Source organism: Bemisia tabaci, chromosome 1 (assembly GCF_918797505.1).
Source record: "Bemisia tabaci chromosome 1, PGI_BMITA_v3".
Classification (NCBI taxonomy): Eukaryota; Metazoa; Arthropoda; class Insecta; order Hemiptera; family Aleyrodidae; genus Bemisia; species Bemisia tabaci.
Genome location: NC_092793.1, coordinates 55,750,555 through 55,768,717, shown reverse-complemented (window position 1 = coordinate 55,768,717; position 18,163 = coordinate 55,750,555). Strand labels below are relative to the sequence as shown.

Sequence of the window (18,163 nt, the reverse complement as noted above, 5' to 3'; positions counted from 1 at the left end):
AGAAAGGCCCAAGAAAGGGGAATCTCAGCTTTTTGCAGGATGTCGGCGCCACGTCGCGTCGGGGAATGGATGCTGCCCGCCTGGCTCTCCGCTTGCCCCTCATCTTCGATTAGTCATTCTTCGTGACGTATGCAATCCACCTAATGGATTCCGCCATCCACGCCCTCTCGAGCAGCTTCTTGCATTCTTTTCATCAATGATATCTCATATCGTGAATGGAGATGCATTTGCATACCAGAAATGTACTAAACGTTCCCCAGCCGGTCACGCCGAGCAGACGTTTCAGCCCTTCTCGCTTCTCGCTACCAATTCAACCCTTATCCTGCCATCATAAGGAAGAACGCCGTATGAACATTCGGGAGTTGCCAAATTTCTGAGTAAAAACATGTCTTTTTTGTAAGGAAAGTTAAGCTTATTTTTCCTTGAAATTTTCAGATATTGTAGATTAAATTGCGGGCAAAATTGTCTGAAAGATTTAAAGAAAAATGTTGGCAACTTTCTCCGTAAATTCGTTATTTATTGAAGGAGATATGGCAACGTCTGAAGGCTCGTGCGACGTTCTTCCTTAGCACGACATCATTTTAGTTCCGCGTTGAGCTCGTCACTTTGGCAACGCTGAATCGTCGCCACTCTGACGTAAGGATATATCTCGATTTCTATGTGAGCCCTGTTTTACACATAAATCGATGTTCTCTGTGGCTTATGCGAAAATCGAGGTACGCCCTTTCGTCGGAGGAGCGACGAAATGTGTGTTGAAAATATTTCAAGTTCTCGCCGCCATTCCATTGACGCCATGCATTCTCCGTCGAGTGCCGATATCCTCCCCAGAATTCGAAGTTTTCCAGACAAATCCTTGAATATCATCATGGACAAAGAAAGGGGAAAGGTTCTCTCTTCCCAGAGAGTACTTTAGTCGTCTCCGCCGAATAGGAAAAAAAAAAATTAAGTTGGTTTAAGGGAGCATTAGTGACACACATCTCGCAACATGAATGACCCCTCCCACGGGTAATATCCAGCGAATTGTATAGGTTCATGAATATTTGCAGTTTATTTCACTAAGGGACATCGACGGGAACACTTATGCCTTGAAGTAAAACAAATATTTTGAAATAAAAAATATAAAGGGAAAAAAATTAGGGAAAAGGAGATTTTATAACCTATAACGAAACAGTTCCCTCCTTTTTCTCAACAGGTTATAGGACATTTCGTCAACGATTTTCTGTCCGCGCACCTGTTTTTTCCAGTGATTTACGTCCACACGTTTTTTCGGCACGGGACTTTTGGTCCACGTGCCAGTTGAGACCCTAAGTTAATTGGCCTACATGTAAATACAAACGACAATTGCTCACGACGTTTTTGGATGAAAATGTAAACTGTCTTGGAAGAATGAGGGTTTTTTTGTTTTGTCTGTTTGGTCCAACGGAGAATAATATATAATTGAGTGTTTTGGTAAAAATGGGGGTGCGTCAATTCCATGATACAAAATTCACTGAAACTCTATACACCTCTTTGGTGTAACAGGACTTAATTATATTTCAAGAAATTCCCACCTTGTTATACCTGAACCGGATAAACCTCTATATTTGCCTCAGCTAAAGGCTCTTAGATTTTTCCTGTGTACGATAAGTATCTTGATTTATTTTGCGAGGAAAGATCTGTACTTTTAAGGGATGCCTGTCATTCTTAATACGTTCAATTTCGTATAATACTGTGCAACACCTCTGTTGTGAAATAGTTCCTTCAGGCGCCGCCGCACGGCGGGCGGGCGGCCAGCGCGGAACGCGCATTGGCGCCTACAAACCTAAGTGGATACTTCCATTATTGCGCAATGCGCGAAGTATCCACTTAGGTTTGTAGGCGCCAGTGAGTCTCTCGCGCTGGCAGCACGCCGCTCCGCTCTGTTAGGCTTTAATATTTATACTCGCATAGTCAGCGTTTTTTAACTCATGATTTTGAAATGTTTGCACACTCTGCATTCATTATTCTCATTTAAATTGATGGGAAAAAATATGTATCACTTTATCAAAGGAGAATAATAATATAGTGTGTGTTTTTTAAATATTGGTGGTTTCGTGTCAAATTTAATGATTTCCAAAGCACTTTAATTTTTTCTTTTACATTCTGTGCTTTTATTGTGCTGCAGCGAGGTGTACGCGCAACCAAACGCTCAAAATTTGACGTATTTGACTCTACAAGATCGATGTACAAATGGGTTAAAACTAAAGATTGCGTTCTTCTTGGTTTTTTTCCTCTTCTATTCATTTTTGCAGTTTCTTCATCAAACGATTTTGATCGCAATTTAATCTAAAATATCTGAAAATGTCTAGCAGAACATCGTGCATTACATGCAGAACATGTGCATTACTTTCCTCCAGTGCTGTATTGTATCCCGGAATTAATTCCGAATTTTGGAACTTCTTAAATAATCGGAACTTTTCTCGGAATTTTTAGTTTTTTTCGGAATTTTGGGATTCTTTGTCAGTTTCGCCGATTTTTTTAGTTCTTTATCAAATTTGATGATTATTTTGTAAAATTTGACGATCTTTGGAGCTAAAGCTGCGTGTATTTTGGATTCTCTTTTCGGAGCTTTAGGAAAAAACGGGATTTTTTTCAGAACTTTGCGAAATCGGATTTAATTCCGGGAACCCCGAAATCTTAGGTTAAACAAAATGGCAACACTGCTTTCCATAGACATAGATAGTTTATCGAAGGAGATTTTGCAACGTCTGAAGACTCATACGGCGGTTCTCCTCAGCACGGCAGTGTGCCTAACATCCTGCGGCACGTTAGACACATATCGTCGTCCGTTGAGAGTGACAACTCTTTGCCTGCCTGGGGCTAAAGTTTATTCTTTGTAGAGCGATTAATTTAGGCCAAGGACCACATTTTTGACTTGTGACGTGAATAGGCCGCGCTTGAGTAAGGTAACGGTTGCAAGAATGTCGATGGGAGTATTTCTGGCCGTTGGGGTGTTATTTACGTGAGTGCCCGATTTTTTAACCGACACAACCTTCAACACTCAAGAACCATTAAAGATGCGTTTCCGGAGTGCTCGTTCAGAAGTGAGTGCTTCAATGCATTCCGTCGGAATCTCGCTCTGACTCCAAAAGGGGAGCGACAGGCCCTATTGCCGGTTCCTACCTTTAAAGAAGTGTTTTCCGGGGAGAGAACAGAGCACTGAGAAAAAGCTTTACATATGAAGGAATTTCCTCATCAGTTGCTCGTCACGCTAAGGATGATGCTTATATCGCGTCAAAAATGCGCTCTATAGTGTGGAGTAATTTTTTTTTTGTATGTGTTTGTTTTGGACGTATCGATGATGAAGCTGCAGTGATGCGTATCTCGGTGTGCGGCGTTGCAGACTTCTTGTTATACTTTATTTTCTACTTGGAAAACTACTGAATGTAATTTTTTTACAAATATCAGTGATTTTTCTTGTCTTTATAATGGAAAATTTGTGAAAAATTTGAAGTCATTATGTTGGCTCAGTCTCCTATTTAAAAATATAATAGGAGTAGAAATTTCCTAACACCGCTACCGAGATACGCATTTTTGCGTTTTACCGTCGATATGGACTATGCACTATGAACTATGGACGAAAGTCTTTCGAGATTGTTCTTAAAAAAAGGACATTTTACTAAAAAATTGCTTATCATGAAATATCGATGTTTCAATGTAACAAGGTGGAGAAATAGTGCTGAGTCCACACCATCCCGCGGGGTAACAAAGCCAAGATATTTCAAAAATTAAAATTAGAGTCAAAATTAAATTTTTTGAACTCTAATGCGCACCAGTACGAGACTGAGGGGGGAAAGTGTTTAGCTCAGGCAGTTTGCATTGGAATATTTTTAATAATGTAAAGTGGGGTTTTTTTTTCTTTTTCTTTTTTTAACGTCTACCTATTGATGTAATTTTAAGGATAGGCAATTTATATTCTGAAAATGAGAACACGAGAGATGGACCCGCCTGTATGAAGCACCAATATTATCAGTTATCTTGACTAAATAAATGTTAACCTTCTCTTGCTCGACGGCTTTTCCATCATCTGCATGTTGATGCATGAAAATTTTGCCAGTATCATTGGATTTAGGGTTTCCTCCCTCAACCAGGCAATCGTGGATATAAAAAATGTGACGAAAGAAGGGAAGACAGGGTAAGAGATGGGGAGGGGATTTAGCGGCGATGGTTGAAGAATGGGCCTGAGAGGCTCTATCAATGGAGCCTCGACCCTGCTGATTAATGATCCACTCGTAACATTTTTATTTTTTGACAGTCCCGAGTATTATGCGAAATGAAACGCGGATCATTCGGAACGGAATTTCCCTGTTCCTCGCTTTCCAAACGTCAAACTTGCGGGCATGATCTTCGACCACTCCACGAGAGCAAAAGACGTTTTCTCGTCGGTCGAGATCTTCATTCCGAAACCGACCACACTGCGCCGCCTCTAAATGGACGTTTTTATGTCGAAAGAAACTACAGAGTACATAGAGTCGTAATGTGAATGGGAGAGCTGGCGCCATGTTCTGGTCGACGAGGTCCGAGCCCGATGTGCCACGGGCTTTCGATACATGTTCGATCCAAAATGGTGGTGTGGAATACGTCGGAATCGAATATACGAATTCATGTACGAATAATCAGATCTAGGAGCCTCACATTATAAACACATGTCTACATCTTTTTTGAGATTTTGAGGATGTTACAATGGAGAAACATTACTGCCCCTAAAAGTATACTTGAATTTGTTTTTCCTAAAATGTTCCTACTTTGGTATAATGTCCGTCGTTTGTCCGTCTTATTTGTACGTCATCCTACTACTGCAATCATTATTCTTTATCTATTTTTACTTTTGACGATCTAAGAGTTTTTACGAGTTAATTTTAGGTGTTTCTTGTGATACAGTGATATGTAAAGGCGTTACCTATTAGTTCTGTACCTCGTCCTCCTCGTCCTTGTCATCCTCCTCCTACTCCTCGTCCTCATCCTCCTTGTACTCCTAGAAAATGTTTCAGGTTTTCAAACTTTTTGAGACTTTTGGCGAAGGGAACTGCAGACCGCCTGCTACGTAAGTTCTTGATGAACGACCTATTCCGCCTCATTTTGGAAGGGTAGGCAAAATGAGCCACCTCCAAGAGGGAATAGTCATATCCACTTCTTAAACGACTTCAGCCGCTCCCATCTCTTTCTTTGGAGAAAGCAGCGCTCCTTGATATTCTAATCCATCTCTAAACTTTTATACCACGAATTTTGGTTTTTTTCTTCTTTTAGTATATTTTCTTTCTAAATAAATCGGAAAACTTTTATCTTGCACCGGTTTCGATAAGTTAAAACGTAGTTCCCCACAGCAATTTCCTTCCTATAAGAACAATATAAAGCAATATATGAACTTGACCTCATACGCTCTCCTCGAGAGATGAGGCTCCACGCTATTCAGATAACGAAGCCGGTTTGAGTTATATACGGTCAATTTAGCGGTAACCTTAGTGAACTGGTAATGATTTGGGTAGAGGAGTTAATACGTCGCTTGACTGGCATAAGGGCGTAACTACACTCTGCAATGAACCCTGTCTTCCATACAATGTAATACTCTTCCGGGCTCATCTCAATGTGTAGTTATGCCCTTATGTCAGCCAAGCGACGAATAGACGCGCTTATAAAGCCCAAAATATATGGAGCCGCACGGGAGTCTGCGATATTTCACAACTGCCGCCTCGCTCTGCGGTGCGTGGAAAAAGGAGTCCAGGCCTAGAGAAAAAAAAGGAGGAGTTTGCATTTCGGGCATCCTGGAATTTTTTTGATGACATGGGTCGGTACGGCGATTTTTATCACGGATTTTCTTGGAAATGGTGTAGTTTATGGAAAAAATGCATACTACATAAAGTATTTGAAATTATATCATGAGTTGATTTAAGCAAGAAAATCGGACGTTATGGTCCGTTTTTCATATTTCGAACTCCGGATTTTGCTGACCAGGTTGTACCGACCTACATCACAGGGTACACAATCCTCAAGATGCAAACACCTCCTTTTTTTCGTAATGGAGTCCAGGGTCTTTACTTTTTTATTAAAGAGTACACCTAAACAATTTAAACCCTTCGATATTGAACAAAGTAACATAAAGCAAGCACATTAAAGGAGAGAAAGGGAAGAGAAACAGGTGACGGGGGAAAAATAGGGATGAGGGGAAGGGAAGAATAAGAGGTAAGATAATTACTTAACTTGATTGGTAATCCAGATTTCTACTACATGCCGAGGTCTTCAACACCGGGTATTTTGTTGCACCGTGCAAAAATGTTACAAAATTTTAATTTTTATCAACTGGAGGGTCACGGTGAATAAGAGGTAAAGTTTGTCCTCGGAATCTTTGTTGCCCTGCAAAGTAAATTACTAGGTTGCTCTTTCCTAAATGGTAAAAACGCCAAATCGATTTAGAAAAACTTACCGACTCCATTGTGATGTTTTTAGAAATTTTCCAGGCAACAGATTCCTTTGTTTCCTAAAAAAAAAAAATCGATGCTTCCTGCGGCACTTGATTCAATTTTTGGTCGATTTATGTAAAAACTAATCCATGGGATTAAAAAAGAAAAAGGAAAAAAAGAGGAAAAAATGTTCGTCCCCTCGCATGAGTTCTCTCTCGACTCCGGGAATTAGTTATAACGAGAAGAGGCCTGGTTGCAGTGCTTCATGGGGAACCTTGTGATTAATCTTAAGCATACAACTTCACGCTTCTCTCAGTACAGGTCATTTATGAATGGCGAGTTGAAAGATTTTCTCCCTCCTGCCCTCCTCTCGGCCCCCTTTCGTCCCCCTTTCGTCTCTCCCCTCTCCTTCGTTAACCTCCAAAGCTAATGGGGAAAGGCCGAGGCTACGTGATCCTTTTGCTTTTTCGCTCTTCAGTCAGTGAGCTGAGTTGTAAATATCCCTCACTAACACGAACGGCGAGTAGGAGCTCAGGATTTTGCAGTGTCGTTTATCTTTATGAAAATGACGAATGAGATTTTTCTCCCTGACTTTTCCACCGGGCGAGTCGTGTCACTTTCGGCGTAAGCAAGTTCCCAAGCGGGAATGTTTATTAGTATACATGTCTTTCACTATTCTGTTAAATGTTATCGGTACAGTATATTGTTTTAATTTTTATATCAATGGCGAAAACACCCAAACACATATCTCGTTTCCCAATGTTGCAAACCTATCAAGGAATCTATACCGATCTGCAGCGGACCGTGTAACAAGCTAACAACATTTTCTTTGATAATTATTAAGGATTTTTTCGTGCAACGAATGATCATACGAACACGATGATAATGGTGTACATTTCAGTTAGTTCGCTTTTTTCAATAACCTTTTTAATCCAAGTTGATTTGATTTTTTTTTTTTTTTTTTCGAGAGCGAGAGGTTTCAAACTACTGCTGAACGCAAATTGTGGACACTGATCTCTTACAATCATGCACAAAAGCCGCTTCCAAAGCGCTCTTTGGTGCTCTGCGACCCCCTGGCGGCCAAAGTCCCCTATCCTCGCAAAGCCCTTCAAGGAGTCAGCACTTCCTTAAAAACCCCCTGTCACCATACTTTCACTGGGCACGCTTTGTTCATTCAAGTAAATTTAGGACTTTTTGAAGAAGTCTGATGCATTTTGCGCTAAATTTGATTCCTGATATCATCAATTCTTGAAAAAACAAGGATCCTCACTAATTACTCTTCAGCGTGCTCACCTGAATGATTTCAGTTTTTTTAATGTTAGATTTGTGTACGCATCTCCTCACCTTGTCCAAGAGTCTATCATAAAAGCCGCGTCATTTTCTTCCTTCTGGTTCATTGAACCTCAGAACCCAGAATAGATTAAATGAGGTCGTTGGTTCTCCTCTCCTCTCCTCTTCTCATTGGTTTTTTCTACGAGTAAACATTATAAGGAATTTAGGGACCATATACGTATACGCGTAGAAAGTTTTGATAGGCAGCCTCCTCCTCCCTGGGAAATGATCTACAATTCCGTTGCCCACCATCCCTTTCTATGTTCACGGTCCTCACCCCGCAAATTGTAAGTTAATGTACTTTAATCGCTGAAAGAAAACCCCCGGGGTTTACGGGCGGAGGAACAAAACAAAAATGAGCTTTACGGAGTTGGAACTTGAGTATTTAATAATCCCCGGGGCTCATCAGCCACTACAATTCTGGAAAGCCTAAGAGGTATTGTTTCAAACTTCGCCTTTTCTGCAAGTTATTGTTCTACCAGCTCAACCTCTCTCCAGTCAACGCCTTCTGTAGTGATTCGGCAGATTTTTCTCCCCCCTCCACAAAACAGTCTCATTGTCCCATCTCTATTCAGATTTAAATATTTTACAAATAAAATACTTGAGACTATATCACTGGCTTCTTAAAAATGTTTTTTGTCTGAATGTTTTGAAATAATTCCTTAAAAAATTAGGCTGCATTTAGCTGAAATAAACGAAGCCACATCAGCTTTTACCACATTTCATTGGGCAATTTAATTTTTTACAAGGAAACGTTTATGCAGATTCATTTGACAATTTTAAGGAAATTGCCTCGCACTATGCAGAAAATTCACTGACATTTGAACGGAAATTCGCAAGACGTTTTCATGTAAAACAATTGCTCAATTAAATTTGGCAATTGCTAATGTGGCTTGGATCCTTTCTGCGCAACGCGGTCCATTTAATATGAATAATAAGTGTAGAAATTCCAGAAATTCGGTGAAGTTGGGCAACTGTCTCACGGTTTCTTTTATGAAACGCAAAGTGTCTGTTGAACAAATCCAGTTGCTATCTCTATTTGTTTTGTTTGGTATTGTAAATTTGAAACCAATGTAAGTCCCATAACCGTATAACCGTAAAACCGTAAAATATAAACATACGAGGCTCGATTAAGTGATCGCTTCTGGCCTGGTTTACGACAATGGGTTGAACTAGATTCACACCGCATGGATGAGTTTCAAGCCATGTTGCCGTGCCACGTTTCAAAATTCACCTGGACAAAGTTCGTTGGCTCGAGTTTAACATCAAACTTGTTGTGGAACCTCCTTCATTTCTCACAAAGAAAATGTTTCAATTCAAACTTTCAATAATTGTAATAAATTTTAGGAGTTTTTTTCGTTCATTCCCGACCATACTTGGTGACCCAACAGGTGAATGTAAAAATCAGAAAGCGTGTAGATGTTAAAACTAAAGGAACAAGCTCAACTTGTGTGCGCGGCGCCGAACAAATCGGCATCAAGGCGCCACTGAATCCGCAATTTAATTTACGTGCAGAAATTATTCTAACCGTTCACGCATCAACCGTTTTATTGATCGACTCTCGTTTACGATACTATCTCCTCGATTGCTTTGTTTCAAATCCAATCAGGTCGTTTTTATGAAACGATCTCCTTACATTCCACAGACTTAGGGGTTCGTTCCTTGAAATATTTAAGTTAATGAATGCTATCATTATTATCGAATCATTCTCTCTCTCTCTCTCTCTCTCTCTCTCTCTCTCTCTCTTTCTACAGCTTTAAAAACTCCTTCGAGGGAATTATTCTTGAGTCACGCTCAACTAGACGTTTATTGGAGACTGACTTCTTTTTATTGAATTAATATTTCATTTCTGTTATAGCAATGAATACATCGGTTTTGATTTGGTTTGGCTCCGGAAATGACTGCATGGATTGTTTGAACCGTATTTTTTTTTGGTGTCATCACCGAATATTCTGTCTTGTGAATTTTTTATTAATTTAAAGTTATCCACCTTCCTCCTAACTCTAGCTCGAAGAGGTCTGGAATAATGTAACTTTAAAAAAAATAGCCAACCCTTCAAAAGTTCCTGTTTACCGGGCATTAAAATGTGGCGTAACAATTTTAACTTCTTCTATTTTGCCATAGATTTTTGAGTGTTCCAAGGAAAGACACGGTCAAAACTAAGCTGTAAAGTCATTTTACTGTATTAAAGGTATCTTAGCCTGCTTTACATTTTTCGTTTAGTATGAGAAAAGAAAGTTTTTGTTCTTTGCTCTGCATTAAAAAACTGCGTTACAAGATGGCGCTCATTTTTTTTTTTTTTTTTTTTTTTTTTTTTTTTTTTCGGGACCGGTTTTGATGCGGAAAGCTCAATGATACGCAAACTCACGCAGATCTAGGTAATTGGGGAATTCCGGACGTTGCCAATTCGCTCACCGTTATTTTTAATAATTCTAACGAAGATTCAAGCCTTGTTTTTGCTCTTGCTAAAGTCTGCAATAGACACATTGGTTTTGAGCATTTCATAAAAAAGGTCTCTGATGGTTAATCCACTAAAGTGACCTTAAAGTTATTTTTTAATAACGAAAAAAATCTGCAGGATCGTTCGCTCATAGGGCTTCTATATTGAGCCGTTTCAGCACTCAAGCTCTGGAGGACGTAAAAATTTAATTATTTCTCAAATGTACCGTGCGATTGAGCAAAACAAAGGGGGTAATAGTCCCGATTATTATCCGCACAACGCGTTCCGCGATTTAATTTGCATTTTCTCGGAACGAAGGAAAAAGGTTCATAATTTCGTCATTCTGTTCCATTCAATTTCCACCAAACCCGTTTTTTCCGTTTTATCTTTTTTTTCTTTTCTTTTCTTTTTTTGTGACGAAAAGCCGAAGTTTTAAGTCACGCAAAGTTACGTTGCTTTCAAACACGGAAAAAAAGTTAACGGGACACTAAAAGGAATTTAGGAAGGTTATGAATTGCAATATTTGATTATCTCTGTACTTTTGTCGTCTTAATTCTTATTTCCTCAATTTTTCCTCAAGGTGCGCAAATTTTTATTTTTTGTCAAAGTTCGTTCTGGAGATCTACCGGATCGAATTACCTACATAATTTTTTTGTGACTATCGGCTCATGATAATCTTTGGATAAGCCTACTTCCTTCTAAATTTTTAAACTATCCCCGAGGTGTTTTGATAGTTAGTAATGAAATAGTGAATTTCACATCTAAATAACGTACGCGCTTGTACGCCAGTCGGGGTTGTTTTTGGCTTTGCGTTCATTTTTGTCTTAGAACAGTTCGCCGTATTTCTATCAAACGGAACTATGTGCATTAAGACATGAGACCTGAGACCCATAAGAATATATGCATAACAGGGCTCACGTCATAATGCACATAGTTCCGTTTGATAGAAATACGTCCAGTTAAGGCTTTATAATCTAAATATAGATCAAAAGTTACAGACGTACTGAGACGTTAAATGAATTTCAACTCCGCATTTTCAGTCACAATATTGAGTGTCCTAATTATGTGTATTTAGCACATAACCACTTTTGACCTATTGTGCCAGCTATCGGATGCTGGAAAAGTCAAAATTCGTTAAACAAAGGTCCAGTGGGGCTCAATTCAATATACCTTTACGTAACTTTTATACATACTTTGTATGGTTCCGTATGTCTATTCTCACGGCGCCTTTGAATCGTCCACGCAGCCTGTGGAAGTTCCGCACTGAGCGGCGGTTAGAGGAGCGGTGTTTTCACTGCGATGGTTTGAAGAATCCTTCAGTCATGGCAGAAAAATTCTTCAAAGCCCAAAGCTGAAGAAGCTCAGAAGTATGACAAACAGACCTGATATGTTGGCTGCTCATTAATGCTAAGAGTTATGCCCGTCCGACACAAGTCCCTGTCATCGTACGAGCGTAATCACTGTTTGTTCTTACTCTGGCTTAACTCACGGACACATAAATTGCAGCTTACATATTCTTTCGCATCAGTGCCTACAAAAATACATATATCACTGTAAAAATAAATGAATGAGTAAATGAATACATGTGTAAACAACCGTCCACAGGGGCAACATTTTTTGTAGAGCGATTTTTGTCAAGTTGGGCCTAAAAATCCAGTATTTACATTGCCAGGAAAAACCTTTTCCAATGTCCGTGAGAATACCACGGACCGAATACCACGTAACCTGCGCGAAGACAAACATTTTTAACTTCATAGGAATTATAGTAAATTTTTTGAGCACATGTTTTAAAAGCTCTTTTTTGTCTTCTTTACATACGGAAATACCGCGTTTGCTATTCTCCGAATAGATGTAGAGTACGTCAAAGTGTCAAATGCGTCAAATGTAGCTAAAAAAATGGCTGCAAGTGGATAAACCATCGTGTACAAAACGACGTCTCTTTTTGTTTTCTAAAATAAATGTTTCCAGCTCGACATCGATCTTTAATGCTTCAGACGGAGTCAAATCTCTTTGAATCATTTCGGGTCATAAGACTCTTAATTCGAAATTCTAGCGACCGGCCTTGGCTCATTTTGACCACTCGGGCTAAAGGGACGTATTTCTACCAAACGGAACTATGTGCATTATGACGTGAGCCCTGTTATGTATACATTCTTATGGGTCTCAGGGCTCATGTTTGAATGCATACAGTTCCGTTCAGCAGAAATGCGTCCATTTGTCGGAGAGATTTTTTATGAATAAAACTTCTGGGAATTCTTTATCTCTCGCTGATGGCCTAGGCGGGTCCTTGGACCCTCGACCACAAATGACATGCAGATGAAGCCAGTTTCTTTTGAGCTCCATTCACCTGGGGGGGTTATTCAGTTGGCGAGGCGTGAATGATCGATAATCGACAATTTCCCATTTGAAGGTACGGTAAAATATCGATTATTAAGGTATCCGTTGCGAACACCCCGTTTATCGATCCTTCTCCATAGTTTAAATGGCAGATATATCGATGGATTGCAAAGCACGCCATGCCACTGGGTTATTCTGGAGCTGGAGGTAATAAAAATTCAGGTTTTACCGAAACTTAATCGAACGGGGACGAAGAGGACGCTAGTATTCCCCGACGTGGATACATTGCGATGGGATGAAACACCACATGGACTCAATCCCATCATCACGACGTCACAGAACTTTCATGTTCTACCGCGAATAGAACTTGTCGAACCCTCGTCACATGAGTTAAGGCAGAATACACTTGCTTTTCCAGTATAGTGCTGACTTCTCACTGAAAAAAATTGTATGCTGTTTTAGCACTTAGGATGTCAAAAATGTGTCTGGTGATCCTGAGATGCTGCCTTGATTGCCTACGCAGTTGAATTTGCATTCATATGATGTAAAGTTAACTGCGAGAGCAGCAAAGGCAGCATCTTGGGATCACCAGACACATTTTTGACATACTAGGTGCTAAAACAGCATATACTTTTTTCAATGAGTAACAGCCACAGAGGGTATACATTGAGAGGTATTAATTTGTATAAATACTGCATCATTTCCTGTTTTTGAATAAGTTTCCCCATTTGTTTAAGTTGGTCGCCCTAGGATATGATCCCCGTTTGGTGGTCGTCAATAAAAGCCGCGTATTATGTGTATATCCTAATTCTTCCGTATAGTTTTAACTGCTTTCTGGAATTTTCGGTTTATTTTTCACTCCATTCAGCAATTCTCAGATTCTCTCAGACTTTTCTGCTTTTTTAGAGTTTTCATGTTTCTGATGGGGACTCTTAATTTCTGGTTAAAAATGTGTTTAAATCATTATTAAATTATTATTAAACGTTATTACAACATACGCCGGATTATCCGAACTAATGCGGTGGTCGATTGGTTAGATAATCTGGAGGTCACCTACTACAATAACTTCAAATTTCATGCATTGAACTTTAAGTCAATGTAAATCCTCTAAAAACTTTTAGTGTTTACTGAACTTTTGATGCATACACTTATATGTATAACATTTAGACGGCTTTTAAATGGACCGCGTTAAGCAGAAAAGAACCAAGCCACATCAGCTATTGCCTTTAATTGGGTATTTTAATTTTACATAAGAAAACTATTGTGAGGATTTTTTTTCGAAAATTTCAGAGAATTGTCTCCACAGTACGAAGACAATTCCTTAAAATTTTCCAAAAAAATCCTCACAATAGTTCTCTTGGGAAAAATTAAATTGCTCTGTTAGATAAGGCAATAGGTGATGTGTCTTGGTTACTTTCTACTAAACGCGGTCTAAATGTACCTTACAACGAAGGTGGGTGTTCAAGGTAAATTTCCGAAAGACCACAGATTAAAAAGTAGTTCGAGTAACCTGGTTTATAATGCATTACTTTGTACACACCCACTACATTCTCCCTCTCCTCCTCTCTCTTCTACCGTGGCACGGAAGAACACCGTATAAACCTTTAGGCGTTGCCAAATCTCCTCTCAGAAAATTTCTATTTTTGAAGAAAGTTATGAATATTCCTCCTTGAAATTTTCACAAGTTTTAGCGCAAATTACACACAAAATTATAAGAAAATTCGGGATTTGTCGAAGGAAATTTGGCAACGTCTGAAGGCTCACACGGCGTTCTTCCACAGCACGGCAGACTTGTTCTCTTTCTACTCTCCCCTCTCCATTCAAGTCCATTCCCTGGAATTCGCGGATTTCTCCGGACTTTTTCCGGAATCCAAAATTTATTTTGAAATTCCGGAATTTCCCGGATTCTCACAACCTACTTATTTGTTTAAAATTCCCTACGAGAGCCCATGATTTCCCGTTTCGGAGGCCGTGCAGGCCGAAGCGTGGCCTCTTTCAGCGGAAGCGGTCGGAAGTTAAGTTCGAGTCGGAGTGGGAAATTTTATCGGCAGAAAATTATCAGAAAAATCGGGAGAAAAATATTTACAAATTTTCCGAAAATTCGGGATGTGTCGAAGGAAATTTGGCAACATTTGAAGGCTCATACGGCGTTCTTCCTTAGCACGGCAGTCTTGTTCTCCTTCTACTCTCCCCTCTCCATTCCCTGGAATTCGCGGATTTCTCCGGACTTTTTGCAGAATCCAAAATTTATTTTGAAATTCCGGAATTTCCCGGATTCTCACAACCTACTTATTTGTTTAAAATTCCCTCCGAGAGCCCATGATTTCCCGTTTCGGAAGCCCCGCAGGCCGGAGCGTGGCCATTTTCAGCGGAAGCGGTCGGAAGTTGAGTGCGAGTCGTAGCGGGAAATTTTATCGGCAACCGGGTTCTGGTCGGAATAAATTATGCGGTCGGCAAACGGAGCGTGCCTTGACGCGCTTTCAACTCTCCAACGAAATGATCGAGAAAACTGAGAAAAAGGAGAACAACTTCAGGAGAAAACCCTGCTGAAAACGCTGTTGTCAGCTTCTGGTTCACTCGCCTTGCACTTTTTCGACACTGGCCACAAAAAACTTGTGAAATTGTCAATTTTTTTTTAGAGTTTATTTATTGGAACCTTCCTAGGAGAAAATATATACAATTATCTTAATGTATGTACATAAGGGTATATAAAAGTAACAACTGGATAATTACTTATTTCTATAATGATTATAGTTAAACTTGTAGCTTAATTGAACTGCATTTTGCAATTTGGAACTATAAATTCTGCCTCTTCTGGAAAAACATTTATGTGCATAGGGAAACTAGTGGCACATACGTTGTTTTTAAACTGGGCTAGAATTTATAGTTCCAAATTGAAAAACGTAGTCCATATTTTAAGATTAATAAGGACTCATAAGGATTAGAAGATTAATAAGGACTCACAAGGATTAGGAAGATTAATAAGGACTTACAAGGATTAGGTCGAGTGAAAAGAGGAATATCACTGAAGTGGCTCTGCAGTGTTTTGCATGACGATTCAATAGGCGATCGATAAATCGATAATTTTCGATACTCCACGAGGGTAAATGCATGACTGGGCTCATGTCCGAATGAATATAGTTTCTTTTGATTTAAATACGTCCATACGTAAGATAGTTTCAGGCGGCCACTGATCCTTTGGTGAAGTATATTGCCGTACTTATACATTGGTCTGTACAGTGGCGTAGCGTGTTTTGAGATATCGATGATGTAAGTCTGCAATCACATATCTCGTTTGCGGTGTCTGAAAATCTCCGTCTCTATGATATTTTTTCACAGGAGAACAAACTGACATCATTCCTTAAAGTTTTTGCAGAATTTTCTTCGCACGGAAAAGAAAGATCACGGCAGTTTTAAAGAATTGCCGTTGAGTAGTTTTCCGTTTAAAAAATACAGTATGACAGGAAGTCTACCACGTCGCAAACCGAGTTATATGATTGCCGACTTACTTCGTCGATTTATCGATTAATCTGCCATTTAAACCTATGGAAAAGGATCGATAAAAAGGGTGTTCGGATTGGACACTTTAATGAGCGATCTCTTACCATATCGTCAAATGGAGAAATATCGATAATCGATAATTCATGCCTCGCCCCTGGTCGGGCCTGTTACTTTACCTTTCATTTTGAGTGATGCTGCGTTAAGTTAAAGAATGCCTTTTTCCTTGGATTTTATCGTCAACTACGTATTACCAGAAATAATAAGTGTTCTTCATTTTTTTGTTTTTTTTGTTTCGCACTTATTAATCCACTTTTTTTCTGAAAGTTGTATTTTAATTGTAAAAAAACTTGGCAGCCCGGTTGACGAAGTTTGATGAGTTGTCAGTAGCAGCGGAAAACAGGAGCGGTGGAATGTCTTTCTTGCATGAACAGATAAAATGGCCGAGCCCAGCTCTGAGGAGAGTTCTGGTGCGGGAAAAACGATCTCTAGCTCGCGGAACCATTTCCATTTCCCCTCGCCCGGTCGCGGTCGGCAAGATGGCCTCACTCCCAATAAATTCATCCGAGTCGAATCAACTCCATCAATTCCTTTTGTCGCACAACTTTTTCCCGCTTCTTGTCAGTGGCGTGGCGTGAATTGCGATATATCAATTGTTATGCCATTTAAACCTATGAAAAAAGATCGATTATCGGGGTGTTTGCAGCGAACACCTTAGTAATCGATTCTTTACCATAGTTTCAAATGGCGAGATATCGATAATCGATTATTCACGCCACGCCACTGCTTCTTGTGCGATATTAATGAAAGCTACCCCTTCCATTCAACGGTTATGCACTATGTTCAGCCTTGAAGATAATGACGTCACAGTGTGTTATTGTGTCTCGTTAGTGCGCGATAGAGCAACTTAACAACTAAAGTCAAAGATACTTCCCAAACTCCAGTTCAAAATATTAAAGGCTGCGGTCGGCGGCAGGTTGCAGTTACCATCATCTGCAAATCTGGTCGAAAGTCATTAACAAATAGGAGACTCTCGACTAGTTTTTCAGAAATGGTGGAAGTTTTTTCTTTCGAAAACATATACTCATTGACCTACCCCATCGTTGAGTATTGAGCAATATGTTGAACAATTTGTTCAGTAAACAAGCCGATGTTTTGTAAACTTGTCGGGCGAATTTTACATGTCGATGGTGAAACTTCCAAACTGAACATCTCGGTTTGTGACGCTGTATAGACGCTCCTTTATTTCTTCAATGCGGAACGACTCAACGTCAATTTTTAAAAAAGATCTTCCGAGATTTTTCTTCACTGTGCGAAGTAAATGCTGAACAAACTTCGAGCAATGCTGTTTATTTGCTCTCCTTCAAAAAAATGAAGTAAGAGCGGAGATTTTTAAACACTACAAACGAGGTTCGCGGTTTAGAAGTCTCGCCGTCGATATGTATATTTTACTGCAACAATGACAGTTTCTCCTGCCGGCCTGGTTTGATTATTTTTGCTGAAGTCTTCTCGACTAAACCAATACTAAAAAGCCGGCTTTTTCTACAATCGAAACTTTAATTTTTGTGAAAACCGGTGATTTTCAGTCCTGCAGCACTAATTACACACAACTACAAAAAATCCTCAATTTTATTTTATTAAACTAACAGGAAGTCCCTTAAGTTTAGAGAACTTTTAAGGCAGCATTAATTTCACCTCATATCTCAAGAACTACCAAATTCCATATTTTGTATCATCGTGTATTTCACATTTTCAAGTGTCGGTTACGCTGTGTCGGTTATGTAACCGACACAATTTTGTAGTGCCGCCATGTTCACGTGGACCTCCAGCAGTACCGCAGGAGGAGCTCACGGAGAAAATTAAATTGCTGATTTAACAATTCAATGTAGATTTTACAACAAAAAAAGCTACTTTAACCACCCCCGTGGTTAAATTAGCTTACAATAGTGGTTAAAGTAGCATTTTTCTGTTGTAAAATCTATATTGAAACATTGCAGTCACCTTTTTTAGCAATTGAATTGTTAAATCAGCAATTTAATTTTTTCCGTGTACCGGTAATTCAATGGCTTGTTTTTCAATCTACGGGTATATAACTTGGTACTGAATCGAAATAGCTCTTGTCGAAGCTGGAAAAAGAAAA

At 39.5% G+C, this 18,163-nt stretch overlaps 1 protein-coding gene across 7 annotated transcripts in view; it reads left to right on the top strand.

Moving 5' to 3' along the window:
- The window catches only part of Syt7 (Synaptotagmin 7), a 443,527-nt gene that overhangs the window by 206,604 nt on the left and 218,760 nt on the right, over positions 1 to 18,163 (top strand). The window lies entirely within an intron of this gene.